This window comes from Panthera uncia (assembly GCF_023721935.1).
Source record: "Panthera uncia isolate 11264 chromosome B2 unlocalized genomic scaffold, Puncia_PCG_1.0 HiC_scaffold_24, whole genome shotgun sequence".
NCBI classification, from domain to species: Eukaryota; Metazoa; Chordata; class Mammalia; order Carnivora; family Felidae; genus Panthera; species Panthera uncia.
The window spans coordinates 53,283,445-53,303,324 of NW_026057580.1; positions in this window are offsets into that span (position 1 = coordinate 53,283,445).

The following is a 19,880-nucleotide window of genomic DNA, read 5'->3' on the forward strand; positions in this document are numbered from 1 at the left end:
AGACCAGTGCTTCTCAAATTAGCCATGGTAAAAATCAGTTTTTATTCCTTTTTTTTTTTCCTTCCAGTCTATCTTAGACCGGTCTAACTAGGCAGCTTGAACTACAAGTGACTCACACAGATAGAAGTTAAACCAAATAGGAACCGGTGTACACCTTCTTCAATGAGATGAGTCCACTGATTTTTGTGTTTGTATGTCATGAGCAATGCCAAACTGTCATGAAACTTTATAAATTCTCACTCTCAATTTTTGTGACTATTTCACCAGTGATTAGGAATCTACAGTTTATAGACCACAATTCGAATAGCAGTAAAATAGACAATAAAGATAGCTGAGCTCCGACAGCAAATGTTTTCTTTTTTTTTTTCTTTCTTTTTCCATATTGTTAACTAACACATACGTGCATGTAGAGAGTTTTCATTCAAAATTATGTAAAAATGAATAAGTTTTTAAAGTTGATAACATTACACTCTTCTTCACATGAGTAGTTCACGATTAAAATGAATTCTTTCTCAAACTCTGAACATTAAGTATACCACCGTAGTATGGAGTACTTGGTTTAGAAAATTAAAATAATTTCAGGACACTTGCAATCGAAAGCAACAATGTGTGAATGTGTGATACACAGTGTGAATATCTGAGGACTGTGAACAATAGTTATTTTTATTAAACTAAAAGCAGGTTCTACTATCTTCATGTTTTAGCCACCCACAGCTTTGACAAGTCATTTTTTTACTTAAAAAATTTTAAACTTTTTTTTTTTTTATTTAAAAAGTCAGTAAGGGGGCTCCTGGGTGGCTCAGTCCATTGAGCATCCAACTTCAGCTCAGTCATGATCTCGCGGTTTGTGAGTTCGAGCCCCACGTCGGGCTCTGGGATGACAGCTCAGAACCCGGAGCCTGCTTCGGATTCTGAGTTTCCCTCTCTCTCTCTCTGCCTTGCCCCTGCTCACACTCTGTCTCTCTCTGTCTCTCAATAATAAATAAACTTAAAAAAAAAAGTCAGTCAGAGAAAGACAGATACCATATGTTTTCACTCGTATGTGGATCTTGAGAGACTTAACAGAAGACCATGGGAGAGGGGAAGGGGGGAAAAAAAGGTTACAGAGAGGGAGGGAGGCAAACCGTAAGGGACTCTTGGATGCTGAGAGCAAACTGAGGGTTGACAGGGGTGCAGGAGAGGAGAAAGTGGGTGAAGGGCATTGAGGAGGGCACCTGTTGGGATGAGCACTGGGTGTTGTATGGAAACCAATTTGACAATAAATTATATAAAATAAATAAATAAATAAATTTTTTAATCTTTATTTATTTTTGAGAGAGAGAGAGACAGAGCGCGAGCAGGGAATGAACAGAGAGAGAAGGAGACACAGAATCTGAAGCAGGCTCCAGGCTCTGAGCTGTCAGCACAGAGCCCGATGCAGGGCTCAAACTCATGAGCCGTGAGATCATGACTTGAGCTGAAGTCAGATGCTTAACCGACTGAGCCACCAAGCCACACAATTCATTTTTGAAGTATTCATTGTGTGTGTGTGCGTGTGTACTTCAAAAATGTTTACAAGGGTTTTTTTTTAGATATAATTGACATATAATATCATGTAAGATTAAGGTGTACAATGTGATGATTTGAGAGATATATACTGTGAGCTGATGACCACAGTTAGGTTGGTTAACACTTCTATTACCTCACATAATTCTCCTTTTGTGTGTGTGGTGAGAATATTTAAGATCTCCTCTCAGCAACCTTTAAGGATTTGATACAGTATTGTTAAATAGTTACCATTTATCTTATAACTGGAAGTTTATATTCTTTGACTAATGTCTCTCCTTTTTCCCCAACATCTGGTTCCTGGTAATCACCATCCTACTCTGTTTCTATGACTTCGGGTTTTTTAGATTTCATATAAAAGTGAGATCATACAGTATTTCTCTTTTCCTGTCAGACTTGTTTCACTTAGCATCATGCCCTCAAATTCTATCCATATTGTCATGAATGGCAGGATTTCCTTCTTTTTGAAGTGTTCATTATTTCAGAAGATTTGTTTTTAATTTGTCATTTAAATGTGTCTTGAAAATTCTAATGTATAAATGGTAAAGTCAGTTTCAAATGAGAAAATATCCAATTTATTTATAATGTAAAATAATAATTATAATTATCAATTATAACTTAACTATAAGCCATAATAAAAAGCATGTTGTATTTTATTGATATTTATTATTAAGGATGTTGTCATGTTATAAATTAATATGTTGATATAATAAATACTTTTATTAAATAATGGCTTGAGTTTATAATTTAAAATGACAGATCAAATTCTGTCTATCCTTTGAAGCTAGCAATTCTGGCAACATGGCCATTACTTACTTGGAAAAGGATGATAAGAGGAGTGTGATTAGTGGCCTCAGTACCTTTCCACAGCAAGATAGGTATTCAGAATTCTTTGAACAGTCGCTGGAATTTTACGCCAACCACTGTAGGTATCATTCCTTACTATAAGCCCATTGCTGAGTGTTCACCACTTTCCAACATTTTAAACCAACAACGTCTATAAAACTTAGACCTCTAGGGGTGCCTGGGTGGCTCAGTCTGTTAAGCATCTGATTCTTAATTTTGGCTTGGGCCATGATCTCACGGTTATGATCTCACAATAGTGAGACTAGGCTCTGCACTTGGTGTGGAGCCTGCTTAAGATAGCCAAGTTATGGAAAGAGCCCAAATGTCCATCTACCGATGAATGGATAAAGAAGATGTGGTATATATATATTATATATATATATATATATATAAAATATATATATACACACACATATACACACACACATACACACACACACACACACACAATGGAATACTACTCTGCAATGAAAAAAGAATGAAATCTTGCCATTTGTAACAATGTGGATGGAAATAGAGGTTATTATGCTAAGTGAAATAAGTCAGAGAAAGACATATCATATGATTTCATTCATATGTGGAATTTGAGAAATTCAACAGATGTACATAGGGGAAGGGAAAGAAAAATAAGATAAAAACAGAAAGGGAGGCAAACCGTAAGAGACTCTTAAATTCAGAGAACAAACTGAGGGTTGTTGGAGGGGAGATGGGCGGGGGATGGGCTAAATGGGTGATGGGCATTAAGACAGGCACTTATCTAGATGAACACTGGGTGTCATATGAAGAGATGAATCACTGGGTTTTACTTCTGAAGCCAAGACTACACCATATGTTAACTAACCTGAGTTAAAACAAGCAAACAAACAAACAGAAAAATCAGATTCTCTCCCTCTCTCTCTGACCCTCATATGTGCTGTCTCTCTTTCTCTCCCTCAAAAACAAACAAACAAACACACTTAGACCTCTAAATTCATTCATTTAAAAATATTGGGTATCTTTATTTTTTTCCTCTGCTGCTCTATATACTCTTTTGTTTTAAGGTATATATTCCTGGACATAATCATCTCAGTATGAATAGAGAGCCCAATTGAAAAATAGTTCCTTTATTTAAAATAAAATCATGAAAGGACAGATAGTAACATTGAGCTCTTGTGAAATCACAAATATTACTCTGTAATACTGTGTTCTTAAGAGTTCACTGGGCCTATTCACCAGCATATATTCTTGAATTAAATTGATTGTATCATTAAAATTATGATTTTCTGTACCTTATAACTTTTAATGGCCACATTAATCCCTAAAATAGTGTATATGAATATGACCTTTATTTTCGCCTAATTGAATGAACTTTGTCTTTATTTCTGCTGATTCTGAGAAATTGAATCTTGCTAATTCATGAACACAGTTGCCACCAGTTTAACCCTCTGTCTTTAGTCTTTTAAAATGTGTCTGCTTTCAGAGCCTTCTCTTTTCTTTTTCTTCCCTTGTTCATTGAAACGATCTCATTCGGCAGGACTTTTCTTTTATCCTGGCATCAGGAGATGACAGTCTTGTCTGAGAGCCACACTATGGCTGCCCTCTTCGATGGCTGGTTGAATTAACCAAAACAGGGGAGATGGTACCACGGGCCCAAAATCGCAGTGCTTAAAGCAACAGAACTTGCTTTCTCATGTTATGGGATCACAGTGGGTCCACAGATGGCTTTGCCCAAGTGTCTTACCACTAACTTTGCCCCTTAATGACCCAGGTTGACGGAGGCTCCATCCTCTTATGATGGTGACATTTAAACATGTTTTCACAGTTGCCAAGGCGGGGAAGAGAGAGAGATTCACACACACTAGCAATAAATGCTTCCTCTACAGGGACACACATTACCAACTGTCACATTTCAATGGCCAATTGCCATGTTTAACTTCAAAATGTAATCTTTCCCAGTGGCCTGAAGGGGAAGAGAACCAAATATCAGTGAGTAACGGGTCTGGTACAGGAGTCCTACTAGACTTTTAGAAGTCATTTTCTGTCTTTGTCACAGCCTTTGCTGAAGCAGAAACACGTCCCGTCACACTGTGCTGTCCTCCACTATGCTCACACACAGCATTCTCAGGAACTCTCCACATCGTCCTAGGGCCCATTTGCTGGGACTCCTTCCCCAGTCTCTGCCGCTTTGCCACTCGGTCACCTTGTTGCACTTGTCTTTGAGACTTACTGTAACCAGGCTATGTACATGGGAGCCAAACAGCAGCTTTTTAGGTCACCCAGGTTTCACTGGGGGCTATATGAAATTTTAATGGACATCATTGGAATTTCAACTCCTAGAGAGAGCAGAATACGGTTGTTCCACAGGCCCTCACCAGAGCCTGTGCTCTATCTTACAACTCATGTTTCTGACCCTGTGATTTTACTGCTAGTTGTTTCAAATCTGTTCTTTCCTTCCCCTCACAATACTTTAATTTTTTCACTTCCTTTGATTAACCCTCGTAGGACAAGACCCTTGGACTCCATTTCCTTCTCTTCCTCTTCTCTCATTCTTTCCCCCACCCCCAGCGAGACCGTGGGAGAACCTTTCACTCACACCCATTCCCAAACCCTAGGTTTTGCCAGACTAATTTCGTGATAACTGAAACTACTTTTGCATTAAATCCATTATGGCTTAGAAGTCCTCAAGTCTTCATTTATTGAATTCACATATTTTAAGTTTCATTGCTCACCACTACTTCCTCTTCCTGTATTCTGTGTTCTCTCTTTTGGTGCTTGTGGTCTGTTCCCAAGTATTTTCCTTGGATAGCATACTTGCATGGAAAACAGAGTTTTTACATTTACAGGAAAATGAAGTATAGGATTCTTTGCATGCTATTTTTTCTTTCCTTGGGAGTACTAAATAAACTATTGTCTATTAGCTTCCAAGGTCAAATAAGAAGGCCTGGGCCTTATTATTGAGTGTTTTTCCTTTTCTGGTAAACTGGTCTCTTAAGTTGGAAGGATACTGTTTTTCGTTATCCTTGAAGTTCACACATGTTGCAAGGATTTCCCTGGTTGTGTATTTCTTCTTGGTAAATCATCCCGGAACTCAGTCAGCCCTTTCAATTTCTAGACTCAAATCTTCTCAGTTTAGGAAAATTTATTTCTTAAAGTTGTATAGTAATTACCTCCCTCCCACCCACTCCCTTTTCCTCCTTCCAAATCATCTTCATTTTTTGTTTTTTTTTAAGGTAGTCTCAAGTGGGGCGCATGGGTGGCTCAGTCACGGCTGACTGCGGCTCAGGTCGTGATCTCGCAGCTCATGAGTTTGAGTCCCACGTAGGGCCCTGTGCTGACAGCTCAGAACCTGGAGCCTGCTTCAGATTCTGTGTCTCCTTCTCTCTCTGCCCCTCCCCAGCTCAGACTCTCTCTCTACCTCTCTCAAAAATAAGTAAACATTAAAGCAAAAATTAAGGTAGTCTCACAGTTTCTCTTTTCCGTGTGATTTCCCTTTGTCTCTTTTTTTCCCTGCACTTTGAGATATTTCTTGTACTTTAATCACCTATTCTCAATAGTAACTATTCCTCCCTTTAATATTTTTTAATTTTTTAGTTCTCAAATCAGGGATTGTGTGTGTGTGTGTGTGTGTGTGTGTGTGTGTGTAAATTGCATTTGTATGTGTTTCAATGCTTCCTTCTTTTCCTCCTTCTTTCTTCCTTCCTGTTTTTCTTTATTTTTTAAGATTCAGTTGTTAATTTGTTCGCATGTCCCTGGGCATATATTCTCTCTGGCTGCTGTGGCCCCTTAAATGGGTAGTTACTCTCTCAAGCAGCTCCCTGGATCTCAGTTCTGGTGGCTGAAATTTATTTAGGGCAGGGATTCTTCCTCACAGGATAAAAGGCCCAAGGGTTCTCTTTTTCTCTTTCTTTTTTACCTCGTCATGTCTTTAATGGCAGGTTATCAGCCTCTCGCAGAGACATCCAACGTGGCCGGTGTGTTTTCTGGTTCCCTTGCATTCTCACCAGTGCAGGATCAGGAGAGAATCAGCCATACTCCTGTTCTGGTCCTTAGGGGGTCAAGTTGACCAGGGTCACCTAAAAGAAGTGATTATAAACCTCCTTTGGTGGTAGAGTCCACATATTCCCAAACACTGAGTTCCTTCTAAGATCCTCCACTCATTTCGCCCACTCCTCTGGGCTTCGATGTTGTTCTTTAGTCAACTGAACGACCCACATGAGAGAGACCTAAATAGAGCCAGGAATCCATCCACCCTTGGTCACTTACAAGTCTCAGTAGCTACCAGACTCAGAAGGGACAAATGGCTTGCAACTGACAGGAGGAGAAAGGAGTGCGGGGGGAGCTTGGTTGCTACTTTGTTGTTATTGTTTAACTTGGGGAGATATAAGCCAGTAAATACTACTATATAAAATAAGCCAAAAATGTATTAAATATATAATAAGCTACAGTATTAGGGCTCATGCGATCATGACACATATAAGGCAGAACAAGACAGAAGAGTGGACCCTATTGATTGGTTGCTCAAGAGGCATCATTTCTCTTTCCTTCTTGGGGTCAAAGCCCCTAATTTTCTCAGATGATTATCCTCTTATATGCCCAGCAGAGTGGACCCTTCCTCCTCCCAACGTGAAGCATAATCAATATAGGCTAGACAAGGGGTATCAATCCCTTTGCCAGTGTCTGGTTGAGGCTTGCAAATGTGACTCTAGTCTTAGGGGAGGAAATGTGTTTGGTGGGTTCCGGAAGTTTTTCTCATTGACCAAAATAGATTCAGGATGGGAAATGTCCCTCTTATTCATTAGATATCATTGTGCCTCCTGAAACTACTTTATGAATTTAGCAATTTTGATGTCATTCTTCTTTGGGGAATTATCTCTTTATTATTTGAACATTTGTATGGATCTTCTGACATTCCAAGCTAGAAACAACCTCTCTAATAGATGTTGTAAAAGTATATTGACTTTAGGGTCAGATCGAAATTCAAATGGGGGCAGTGCCTGGGTGGCTCAGATAGCTGAGCATTCCCCTCTTGATTTTGGTTCAGGTCATGATCCCCAGGGTGGTCAGGGGATCAAGCCCAAGCTTAGCATGCAGTCTTCTCAGGATTCTTCCTATCTCCCGCTGCCCCTCTTCCCCACTTGCACTCTCTCTCTCCTTCTCTCTCTTCCTCTCTCTCTCTCTCTCTCTCTCTCCCTCCAAAATAAAAATGAAAATAAACTTAAATGGAAACTCTGCAATGTATCTAATCACATCAAGTCTGTTCTTTCATCAGTGATTTTTCTACTTCATTGGTTTTTGTTAAAATTACATTTGATAGTTTATATCAAATCCCTATATGTTACATAGTATCTTGTGGTCACCCCACAGGGGTGACAGGACCAACCCTTCACCCAATATTTTGTTCAGATATTGAAACAGATGACACCATGCATGCACCAGAGGGTATGAAAAAGTTTATTACTCATACACTGAGGAGTCTAGGTGGCTCCCAAGCATGTTTGAAAATGACTTGAGAGAGCGAGGAGGGGAAGTTGACTTGGGGATTGTATTTTGAGGGCAGGTCTGGGATGAGGGCTCCCGGCACCAGCAGGCAGTTTGGTGGTTTTGATTTCCTTCCCACTGGCACAGGCATGGAGCTCAAGAGACTTATTGATTTTCCTGGAAGGCAGATAAGGAAACAATAAAACAAAAAACATCAAAACTGGAGTAATTGCTCATTTAATGCTCCCCCATCACCATTTTCAGTGGCACATCACAAAACAATGATTAGGGTTTCCTTTTACAAAGATAGAGTAAATACGTTCTTGATATGAAAACTAACATTATCCCCGTTATTTTACAAGTCTTTTGTTTCACGAGGAACAGAAAGCATACAAACTCATGTTACACATCTTTAATAATGATAGACCATTAGACTCCTAACAGATTTCATTTTAGAATAAGATCTAATGTGTGGACCATCAAATAAAGTGAACAGATGAATGAATGAATGAATGAGCAACCTAGTAAATGCTTTCCTGGTCCCATGTAGCTTCCATGTTTAATTTCTGTCAGTCTGAAAATTTTGTTAGGCAGATGCTAAGAAAAATAAAAAAAACAAAAAAATAATTCCTTTTCATGATGTTCACTCATTCGAGATCTGTTTAGGCTTCCTCCATATTGACAGTTAACCATATTCTGTTGCAAACTTAAAACCGAAACCAGGGGAGCCTGGGTGGCTCAGTTGTTGAGCGTCTGACTTCAGCTCAGGTCATGATCTCACAGCTTGTGAGTTCGAGCCCCGCCTCGGGCTCTGTGCTGACAGCTTGGAGCCTGGAGCCTGCTTTGAATTCTGCGTCTTCCTCTCTCTGCCCCTAACCCACTCATGTTCTGTCTCTGTCTCTCTCAAAAATAAACATTAAAAACAAAAACAAAAAAAACCGAAACCAAAACCAATCCCAGCGTGTTAAGAGCGCTGGAAGGTGTTTCCTTCCAGCTGTCTGTCAGTTTATGTGGTTATGTTGTCGCCAGTACTTGAAGGCACACCTAACAGTGCTGGGCAGGAGGAACCAGGTGCCTGTTGCCTGAGTTCTCGCAGAGGCAAGGAGAGGAGGCTCTGGTTTGCACATTGCCCTCCATTTGCTTTAAAGATCAAAAAGAAACATGCAGCAACATTGTTCCTTAATGGCACAAAGATGAGTGATTATGAGCTTTTGGCTTCCTCTTGCCTTGGAGGCCAGGCACCTTAGCTATTGAATGTTTAAAATATGGGTGACTCGGTCAGCTATCCGTCACTCAGTTCTGAAAAGGGAATGAATGCTCATTATAATGTTCCATCTCTTCCAAAACTGACTAGGCATGCTGTGCAAAGATTTTACTATATGCTTCTTTCCAAGCGATCACAAACCTTGTGAGTGCAATTTCTTTTTACATATTCTCTGTGCTTTCTATCTCAAAAAAAATTTCTTTTCAGTCCATTGCCATCAGCTTTTAGAATACAAGGGCATGTGGATCCAGCTCATTCAACTCACTATAGTCTTGATCTCAGGCAGGCCTTGGCTGCCAACACCATCCTCCCCTCCCCACGATGCTTTCCCTTGGCTACCTCAAAAACAGGTCTAAACACCTGCTCACCAGTCAGGAACAACACACAGGCCCTTTACAGAGCTATTTATACAACACAACATAGTCTGTTTTCTACTTCATTAGGCATGAACAAACATTAGTTTACTTTCCAAGCCAATCTGTCACTCAATCAGTTACCAATATTCCATACTTAGATTGGTAGCCTGTGTTTCTTCAGGTTTTCATGAATTATGGGACTTGACCATTGGGCTGGAGGTTGGCCTTCAGCAGAGACAAGGACAGGCAAAGCTCAGGTTATTGGCAGCAAACAGTTTAAAAACGGAGAAGATGCTCAAACTGTGTGGCTTCTCCTCTCCCTCACAATTCACTTGCAGAAAGAAAGACAATTTGATTTGGGGCACAGGCTTAGAAGTAGGAACTAGGAAAAGGAGATCCAGTTCCCTACTGGCCACTAATTGATTACTTGCGTATGTTTAAGTTACTTACAGACTCTGCACCTCGATTTCTTTAACTGTAGAATCAGGTTTCTAAAGTCCTTTTCAGCTCCAACCTTCAATCAAGGTGGAGGCATCTTCCTGACCCCATTTCTGCCAGGTTGCCCCTTGAGCTTTGGTGTCTTTTTTTGTCCTTTCTTCCATTCAGGGTTGCTCTTTAACTTGATATCTCCTGCAAATAAACATGGGAGAGATTGAAAAAGGGAACCAGACTCTCCAGAGAAACAGCCCCGTCTCCATACCAATGTACCAAGCACTAATGCAAGATACAAAGAAATGTCTTTGCCTTTGAGATTTCCCTGTTGAAAAACAGGAGAAAAAAAATAAACACAAGCACTTTCACCTTTGCTCTAGAGGACTCGAATATTTTTCACAGATTTAGAGAGGCTGGCAAGATTTATAAAAGGTTTGGACTTCTTTACTCTGAAAAAAGAGTCTAATAAAATCCTAAAGCCAATATTTTTTTCTCGGCAAGCTTTCATAAAACAGAGTCAACACCTCACATGAATACATGTGCATAAACCAGGGAACAAACTCCAAGTTTACATAGACATCCAGTGATTTCCATGTTTTCCTTAGTTGTTTGCTTAACTCAAACCACAACATGTGGTCATTTGGTTTTGTTTGACTTTATGATTATCGCAACTCTATAGAACTAGGTACAAACACTTATGACAAAAATCCTCCCTCTCTGTAGCCAGTGCCAAAATTCTTGCTCTCATTCTTCTTGCTCTAAATATAGTTTTAAAGATCTATATTCTAATAGTTACATATTTTTGCATAACGCAAAACAGAACTGTATTCGATTGCCAAAAATACCTACGGAGAAATACTAAAAATGTGTCTAGGCAGAATTCTTTACATTATCTCAGGTATCTGTGACAGATGCTTTAAATTGTGCAGGCTTCAGAAGGAGCTGTGTAACCTAGACGATTCTGCAGTGGCTTCCTACCAGGCTGTGTAGTCACTTGGCCTCTCAGAAAAATCGGCTTTTGCTGTTTGTTTCCACGTTCATCAAAGACCTCTTGCAAACATGCATCATTTTTTTTTCAACGTTTTTTTATTTTATTTTTGGGACAGAAAGAGACAGAGCATGAACGGGGGAGGGGCAGAGAGAGAGGGAGACACAGAATCGGAAACAGGCTCCAGGTTCCGAGCCATCAGCCCAGAGCCTGACGTGGGGCTCGAACTCACACACCGCGAGATCGTGACCTGGCTGAAGTCGGACGCTTAACCGACTGGCTACCCAGGCGCCCCAACATGCATCATTTTTGAGCCCAAGCCCTCAGCGGGTCTTGTGGACACCACCTTTGAGCAGCTGCCCACTGCCCACCAACTATTACCTCTCCATCTCGATCCGTCTCCAAATGTATATTGATAAGCAATTAGTGTGGGCCAAACACTTATCTCAATGCTAAGAAGACACAAAAGAAGAAAAAGAGGCATTCTACTCTCAAGGAAATCAGAATCTATTTGGGAAGATAAAATTTGCATATATGGAAAAACTAAAGGCTGGTACAAGATAATTTATAGCCAAGCCCTAAATCATGTAGTTCAGACAATAAATATGTTAGGAATTGGGAAAAGTGAGAGATCAACGGAGCCCTTAATAATCTTCTCACTGATCCTAAGGGACGCAAGTTCGAGGTAGAGAAAAATGGCAATGTAGGTAGTTGGGTGTATTATTTAATGGTAACCTCCTTTCTGACTTACTCATGTAGGTCATGGGAAATAGAATATTCAAATTGTATGCTGCCCTTTACAGACCAGTGTCTCCTCGTTTCCTCTCCTCTCCCTCTCCTCCTCTCCCTCTCTCTCCATCTCTCTTTCTCTTTCACATTCTCCCCCAGCTGACGCAGATTTGCCTAAACACATTTCACTGAACTTTGCTCGGTTGAGTCATAAGGATAGCACATCTTTTCAGAAAAATAATTTTAAAACCTTAAATGTTTAACACTTCTCGTATTAAGGTCAGAAGTTTTCTTTCATTTACTTAAGGCTTTACTATCACAGGGAGGACAAATTTCATAGTAAAATCATTTGAGCCGTCACCACCATGAGGACCATGTGTAAAATGTTAACCAAGCAAGGCGATCTAAAAAGCTGAATATCTGAGAATATGAAGGCAGGGGAATGGTATCAGAGAGAAAACAAATATTTTAGTATAGAAGAAAATGTGTCCCCTAAAAGAAGAGCTTCTCTGGTAGCAGAGTAAGAAAGTTTATGCCAAAAGAAGCTAGACTTCTCTTTGAGAAAAGAGAAGAAGCAGAGGAGAGAAAAGATGGTGATTGAGAGTAGAGGTAGTCCAGGAGAACCAGCATTTCAAAACACATAGACTGAGGCGCCTGGGTGGCTCAGTCGCTTAAGCGTCTGACTTCAGCTCAGGTCATGATCTCACGGTTCATGAGTTCGAGCCCACATCCAGCTCTGTGCTGACAGCTCAGAGCCTGGAGCCTCCTTCAGATTCTGTATCTCTCTCTCTCTCTCTCTCTCTCAAAAAATAAATTAATTAAAAAAATACACATAGACTAATAAATTTTAAGGCCATCCTAAGTTGCATAAAATGGGACTTTATAGCTCCCTCATAATTAATTTTATATTTGTTCTCCATTCTTGTAAAAAATAATTATCACCAGCAAGAAGGCAAATTATTCTGTTTTCATTTGTTTACTTAGTATCTTGTTTGTGTTTTTTTTTTTTAATTCAGTGAAGGACATTCTATTCACCAGTGGTCCAGGACACATGAGCTTGCTAACTGTGTTTTGTAATATTAGAGAAGAGTTGAGTAGATTGAGATGAATAAACACACGCACACACAGAGACACACACACATTCCTTGATGCTGTTTAATTTCTAATTTTTGCTCATAAAAGCCAAATGAGGCAGCAGACATTGTTACTTTTCAGTTCAAACTAATTCCGATGTCCTGTTCACAACACGATTTATTTGTGCCATAAGACAAAGAATGCTTTCACTCTTCTATTTGAAAACTTCATTCCAGGTAAAGAGAAGCAAACAATTTGGCAGCTTTGTTTAATTATTATGTGTTTCCATAAAAGGCAATGAGTTTTATGAGCGTAGACCCGGATACAAGTAAAACAAGTGTGAAAGTTCATGGTAAAGTCTGTTGGTACTGGAGAAATTTGAACTTGATATCCAAACACATGGTGAAATGAGAGGGAAGTAAACACAGTAGAACAAAAATGACTATTTCAAAAATAATATGCGTCTGATAGTCACAGAACAAACAATAAGGTGTATTACTTGCCTAGTCACTTAATACTTATCTTCAAAGTATTTGCTAATAAGTTAGATCTCACCTAAAATTCCACTCTAAGTAGTTTCTGGAGTGGCACGGATCTACTAATCCAGAATTTTTTAAAAAATGCAATAACTTAGAAGAAAAAGTTAAGAGAGTTTTCTAAATTCACATTTAGAATACCTAGAAGAAACAAATCCTTTAAGGGAAGCAGCTTTTATATATGAGGGAATATGATCATTTCATTTTCAAGTTAAAATACAGACACCTACCTTACATTTCCATAAAAGAATCAAGGAGCCATTTGCTAAGCCACCTACATAAATGCTATACACTGAAATATACCCAGAGGAAAAAGAATTGCAGAAGTTATAAAGTCAGATATTTTTCTTTTCCATCATTTCTGCCATCAGCAATAGCTTAGGGAGAAAGCCTTTAACTAGGATTAAAAATATCAAATGTTCTATTAGGTGACATTAAGTGTAATGGAATCTCAAGGTTGAATTAATTTTGTAGCTTTCCTTATCACTCCAAAGATTACTATCTCAATAACTGGCATCAACAGTCAACACAAGAAGACTTGAATAATTGGTGATCAATCATGACAATTGGGTGACCTCATCCTTCCCAAACCTTAAAACCTTCGAGATCTTGTTTAGGAAAAGGAAATCGAAAAACACAGCTATAGTTAGGTATGAGTTTAATTCGCCTGTTTGAAAGTACAGTCTAACCTTGCATTTCAAATTTTCATTATACTATGCTAATAAGCACATGAGAATTTTATGAGGTTGTTTGACTAGTAGTTAAATGTATTACTTTCAGTGATATGAAACATTCCTAAATGAGTAACTACCAAGCCCATAAAATTCTCAGAGATAAGATTTCATAAAACTTGGACAGCAGTAAGGGATGAAAAAAATTTCATCATAATGAAATTCCAAGACAGGCATCATATTTCTACGTGAAATAGTTCCACACAGAAGACACTTTACATCAAAGAATCTAAATTAGGGTGAGTGCATCTTGGAGCAGAAGCCCACCATCGAGAGGGGTTTCAACAAATTCTCTTCTCAAGACCAGCCCTCTATGAAAATAAAAATATTTACACATCTATTTAGTCAGTGACAAACAGAGAGGAAACCATCTGGCCATTTGAATCAGTGCAAATTGCCCAACCACTCTTGTGAAAAGAGGAAGCTAGTCAAATTAAATGCTTATTTTGTTTTTGGAGCTAAACAATTGTCCTAAACTGTAATCATAAAATCCGCATTTGCAGTATCAAATAAACAAAAGCAAATCAGGGAAGAAAACTTGTTTTTGTGTCGTAATTGGCAGGAGGATTAGCATTTCAGTGGATCCGATTTCCTAAACCTCCTCTTTCCTGATAACAGCTTCAGCGGTGAGGTGACACACAAAAAAGCATAAATTATCTAAAGCTGGAGATAAGCAGAGGCCATTTGAGGGTTCTGAGTGCAATATAAATAGATACAAAACAGTGGGAGAAGCAGCCCATCCAAAACCTCGGAAGGATTAGCCCTGTGAGCTCTGACTCCTTTGCCGTTGTTAGCTGTGATTTATCATCAGACAGTAACGGAGACTCAGCCTTATCTGCGATAATTCAATGGCTTAATGGCAGTACCTTTATCTGGAGGTCATAATTAAGCTTGTTTGATCAGACTGAGAACAAGCACCTATGCTGTGCTTTTGCCCCACCTATGCTTTTGGTGTCAGGGGTATAGCATAATAAGAACATCATTGGAGATGCCATTAGTAATTTTGTTCGAGTGCTGTGGCAAGTTATTACTTACCAATAAGACGGAATCCCCAAATTGGGAGGAAGGACAGTGCGTTCCAAATTTAGAAACGTCTGTATAATTTAGGGTTTAGGAATACTAGGTAGCTTAAACATTTTTTTTAAAAGAAGAGAATACTGGCTAGCTTGGGTCTCAGGTGCTTGGACTTAAAACCAATTTGAGTATAAAACTACAAATGAAGAAATACTGTAGCATTATCTTCAGTTAATAAAAGCAATGCTTATTAAAAGGAAAATGAACATTTATCGCATCTGCAACTGAAACATCGTAACAAATTCCCGTATCTCTTCAAAGGTAATGGTAATTATAGGCATTGATTCAAACAGACATAATAAAACTTCATTAATCTGAAATTACTGGATGGAAGTTTCATTTGATGTTGAGAAATATCTGAACTATTAAATATTTTAAATGAACTATATTTTATTACTTTAAAGTACTTAACATAATTTCAGCTAACTGTTATATATTTCTAAAAAGAGATCATGTCAGGTCTAAATTTAATAAGATGCACTGAATTTAGCTGTGCCGTTTGGACGCAAATAATGAGTATGTTAAAACATACAGTGAGAGTTTATTCTTTAACTTTGTTACATATCACTGATGGTAATTTTGTAAACAATGGTCTTTTTCTTAAAAGCACGCACAGGTAAATTTTAGGTGGCTTAGGTATAATTAATTACAAGTTCTGAATTAAACTATTATAAATCGATGATGTCTTTCAGCATTTGATTTCAGGTTTATGTGACTGCTAACATATTTTATAAGTATTTTATTAATTAGAATTTTATAAAAATTAAATAAAAACGCCTTTATAAAGTATTTTCACATAAAACTGAATTGGTTTAATGGATACTGGGTCCTATTTCTATATGTAATGTGGGATTTGTAAAAAGTCCTCTCCTTCCAATATTTAACAAGTTCCTATGGACCAATATGTCCCCGGCAAAGTCAGATGCATCATGTTCAAGTTACAGCTCTGCCACACGCTGTGCGACCTGTGAAAATAATTTAATCCCTTGAAGTTTCATTTCATTCCTCTGTAAAAGGAAGCGTGTGGTAACACCCCAGGGAGACGTGAGGCTCCAGTAAAACAATCCCTGTGAAGTATTTTGCACAAAGCCCACCACACCCTAATCACACCGAATGCTAACTCTCCAGTTAGTGCTCCTTATCTTCACCTAGCCACTTGAGTCTCATTTGTTTAAAAATGAGGGTAAGAAATGAGGATACTAGAAAATTTAGGAAATCTAGATATTAAGAGTGATCAAATAGACAAGGAAGTCAAGACAATAATCTAAGTAACAAATCAACTCAATTTCACTGTCTATTCTACTGATTAATAACCTCTTTCAAAAGCTTGAGTACTTTTCATTTGGTAGTAACAGACACTTTATTTTCTTTCTCCTGCCCATAATTATATTTATAACCTCCTGGAGTAAATTGTCAGAAGGAAATGTGTATGTATAGTGTATTATACATATGGTAATATACATGCATAAATGTGGATTAAGTGTGACCTGTTTTTTGTTTTTTTTTTTTTTACCAAATATAAGGAATTTTTCATCTCCTTAGTAAGAATAAAACACTATTTATATAATAATTGATATGTCAGACAAAGAGGTTGTTTGAATGGTAATATATGATTATTTGCCTTGGAAACTCTATTCTTGTCAGACTCCAAGTAAAAGTTTCAGTATATGGGATCAGAGAATTTAGTCACCTTTGTTTTTAGTAAGCAATTGCAGCATAGAAATTGGGGCTTTTTTAGCTCCATATTGCTAAACCTCAGGTTCTGTATAAGGACATGCTCCAATGTTCCAGAGCCTGTGAACAGCGAAGTGATCACCACAAACCTGATCACTGAAGCAACAGCCCTTAAAACCCACAAAGGTGAAGAAAAATCCCCATTCCCTTCCAAGGTGGGGATGCATTTGTTAAGTGCCTTGTGAGAGGTGTGAGATTCCTATTCTCCATCTTACTCCCTAATAAGAGAGCCAAAAACAAAAACAGAACCCCTATAAGAGCAAGAGTTGAGAATGTACAGCCATCTTCTGAGTTATGCACCGCCCCCCCCCCCCCCCCCACCAACCCGGGGAAAAAAGCTTGAGTCAGGAATTCTTGGAGGCAAAAAGAAAAAAAAATAAAAGGTGGAAAGACAGATTCAGGTTAGATTATTACCAGCTTTTCTAGTATCACATATTTCCAGGTCATTTTAAGGTCATCTCCTCCATCTACCAACTATCTATGCCAACACGTGCTTGAAGACACCCACTGCTAGACAGCTTTTCTTCTCACAAAGCACACCCTCCTTTCTTTGGAAACTATTGCTGAAAGTTACTTTAATGTTGTTCTGCTACTTCCATTTATTAGTACTTGTTCTTATTAGATTCACATCAGACAACTTTATCTTTGATGGGATATCCTTTAGAATATTTGCAATTATATAGCACATCCCACATGATATTTCTCTATATAAGTCTAACCTATAGGCTTGGTTTTGAAAATCCATATCAAGTAAATCAAAATATCAGACTTAACATCCTGATAGTATTTACTTGTAATACTCTCTAGGTCTAGGACTACTTGAAGAGAATATCTGTTTATTACATTCTTATTTCTATTGGTTATTGATCTATTCATATTTGTCATCTTTTCTCGCACCAATTTGGGCATTTTTCTTGTTTCCTAAAAATTTACCTGTATTTTCAAGTTTATTGACATGTAACTGTACACAACATTCTTTATTTTGTGTATCTATTTTACTTAAGGTTATTTCTCCCTTTTATTCAATATTTGGTCTATTAAGTCTGTTTTATGAGGTGCTTAGCATATTAACTCTGCTTCATGGGGCATTCCATGGGATTTTTAATGTCTTTTTCATGATATTGACCTTCTTTGTGAGGGTGATGATTCTTGGTTATGGGCTAATGTTCTGCAACAGCATTATCTTATCCTGGCCTTTGGCCAACACATAAATGGCATACCCATTTTCTAGGCTCCTAGAGTTCCTTAGCTCTGACAGATAGTTTTTAAGGAACCCTGCAAAAAGTGCTATTATCTGGTTTCTTACGTGCCTCTAGAGTACCAGGCAGGAACTTGACTTAAGATGCCATTCTGCCCTATCCAGCATGCACTGGGGTGCTGCTTATCAAATAACCTTAGCTTGGAGTCATCAACTTGTAGACACGAGCTGTTATGTTTCCCCTCCCTCCTTTAATAGCTACAGGAGTGAGAAGAAGTTGGGGATGGAAGTCCTTGTATGTCATCAGGGAAAACTTGGGAACAGAATGTCAAAACTGTTAGAAATCAAGAGAACCAGATTATCTGGTATAGGCATATGGCCTCTGGACCACAGTTTCTAGCCCATAAGAATGTAGGCACCGTATTCATTTTTGTCTTTAACCAGAGTTCTGGTACATTTTTTTACCTTTTTTCTCAACAGTGATTTTGTTTCTGATATGCTCAAAATCATCTTAAGTTGGTAAGCTATTCATCCATAGGCACTAACTTGTTACCTATTTTATGAGTCCATTCACTAAGTCTGTAGCACTCAGGTCATATTCCAATACATGGGACAAATTTGCATACTTGCTTTGCTGCAGCATCTCTAAAATACTTACTAACTCCCAGATATCTCTTTCTTATGGCAAGAGTTTCACTTTCAGAATACAGACTCTATTTCCAAATTATATATATATATATATATATATATATGTATATATGTTTCCAAAAGTTAATCATTTCCATTATAATATTAGCCTATCTGAACCACTTAGCTCAGAGGGAAGCCTCAGAGTCTGTGTCCAGGCAATAGGGATGTTTATGTTTCATAGAACTCTGGCAACATTATCATGTAACACTCCAGAGTTCCAGTATATCTTTTAAGAGGAATTTTAAGGGGTGCCCAGGTGGTCCCATCGCTTAAGCATCCAACTCTCGATTTCGGTTCAGGTCATAATCTCACAGTTCGTGTGATGGAGCCCCATGTCAGGCTCTGCACTGACAGTGAGGAGCCTGTTTGGGATTCTCTCTCTCCCTCTCTCTCTGCCCCTCCTTCCTTGCGGACTCTCTCTCTCTCTCAAAATAAATAAATACACATTAAGAAAAAAAACTTTAATAGGAATTTTGATTCTGAACTACGTGCCTTACATGGCTTTCCATGCCATTCCTTTTTGGTTGTGTTTCAGGAACAAAGAGAGGTTTTTGATAATTATAAAGAGTCTCTATTCAGTCATATACTTACCTCACGGTATATGCTCAAGTGTTTTAAGGCATTTTGTGCCCTTTCATTTCCTGTCTATACTCATTAGAATCACTATATTTCTTTTTTTTTTTTTTTTTTTCAACGTTTTTTATTTATTTTGGGGACAGAGAGAGACAGAGCATGAACGGGGGAGGGGCAGAGAGAGAGAGGGAGACACAGAATCGGAAACAGGCTCCAGGCTCCGAGCCATCAGCCCAGAGCCTGACGCGGGGCTCGAACTCACAGACCGCGAGATCGTGACCTGGCTGAAGTCGGACGCTTAACCGACTGCGCCACCCAGGCGCCCCAGAATCACTATATTTCTAAAATCTGTAATTAGTTCTGACAATCCACAGTTATCTTGGCCCTGTGAGTCTTAGGACAAGCAGGGCCACTGTCCAGAGATAATAATTGGACATTAGCAAAAATATGCAGTCAAGGAGGATTGTTAGCAAACCCCAAGCAGTTCCAACATGTAGCAGGTTGATCCTCAATCCACATTCATAGGTGTGCACTCGAGTGTATACTCCATCAGGCCAAAGACAGGCCTGTTCTTCCTTCATCTCTGTTCCCAGCCACGAGGACAGTGCTTGAGTGAATACAGTACTTGTTGAGGGAATATAGCATCACTTTAG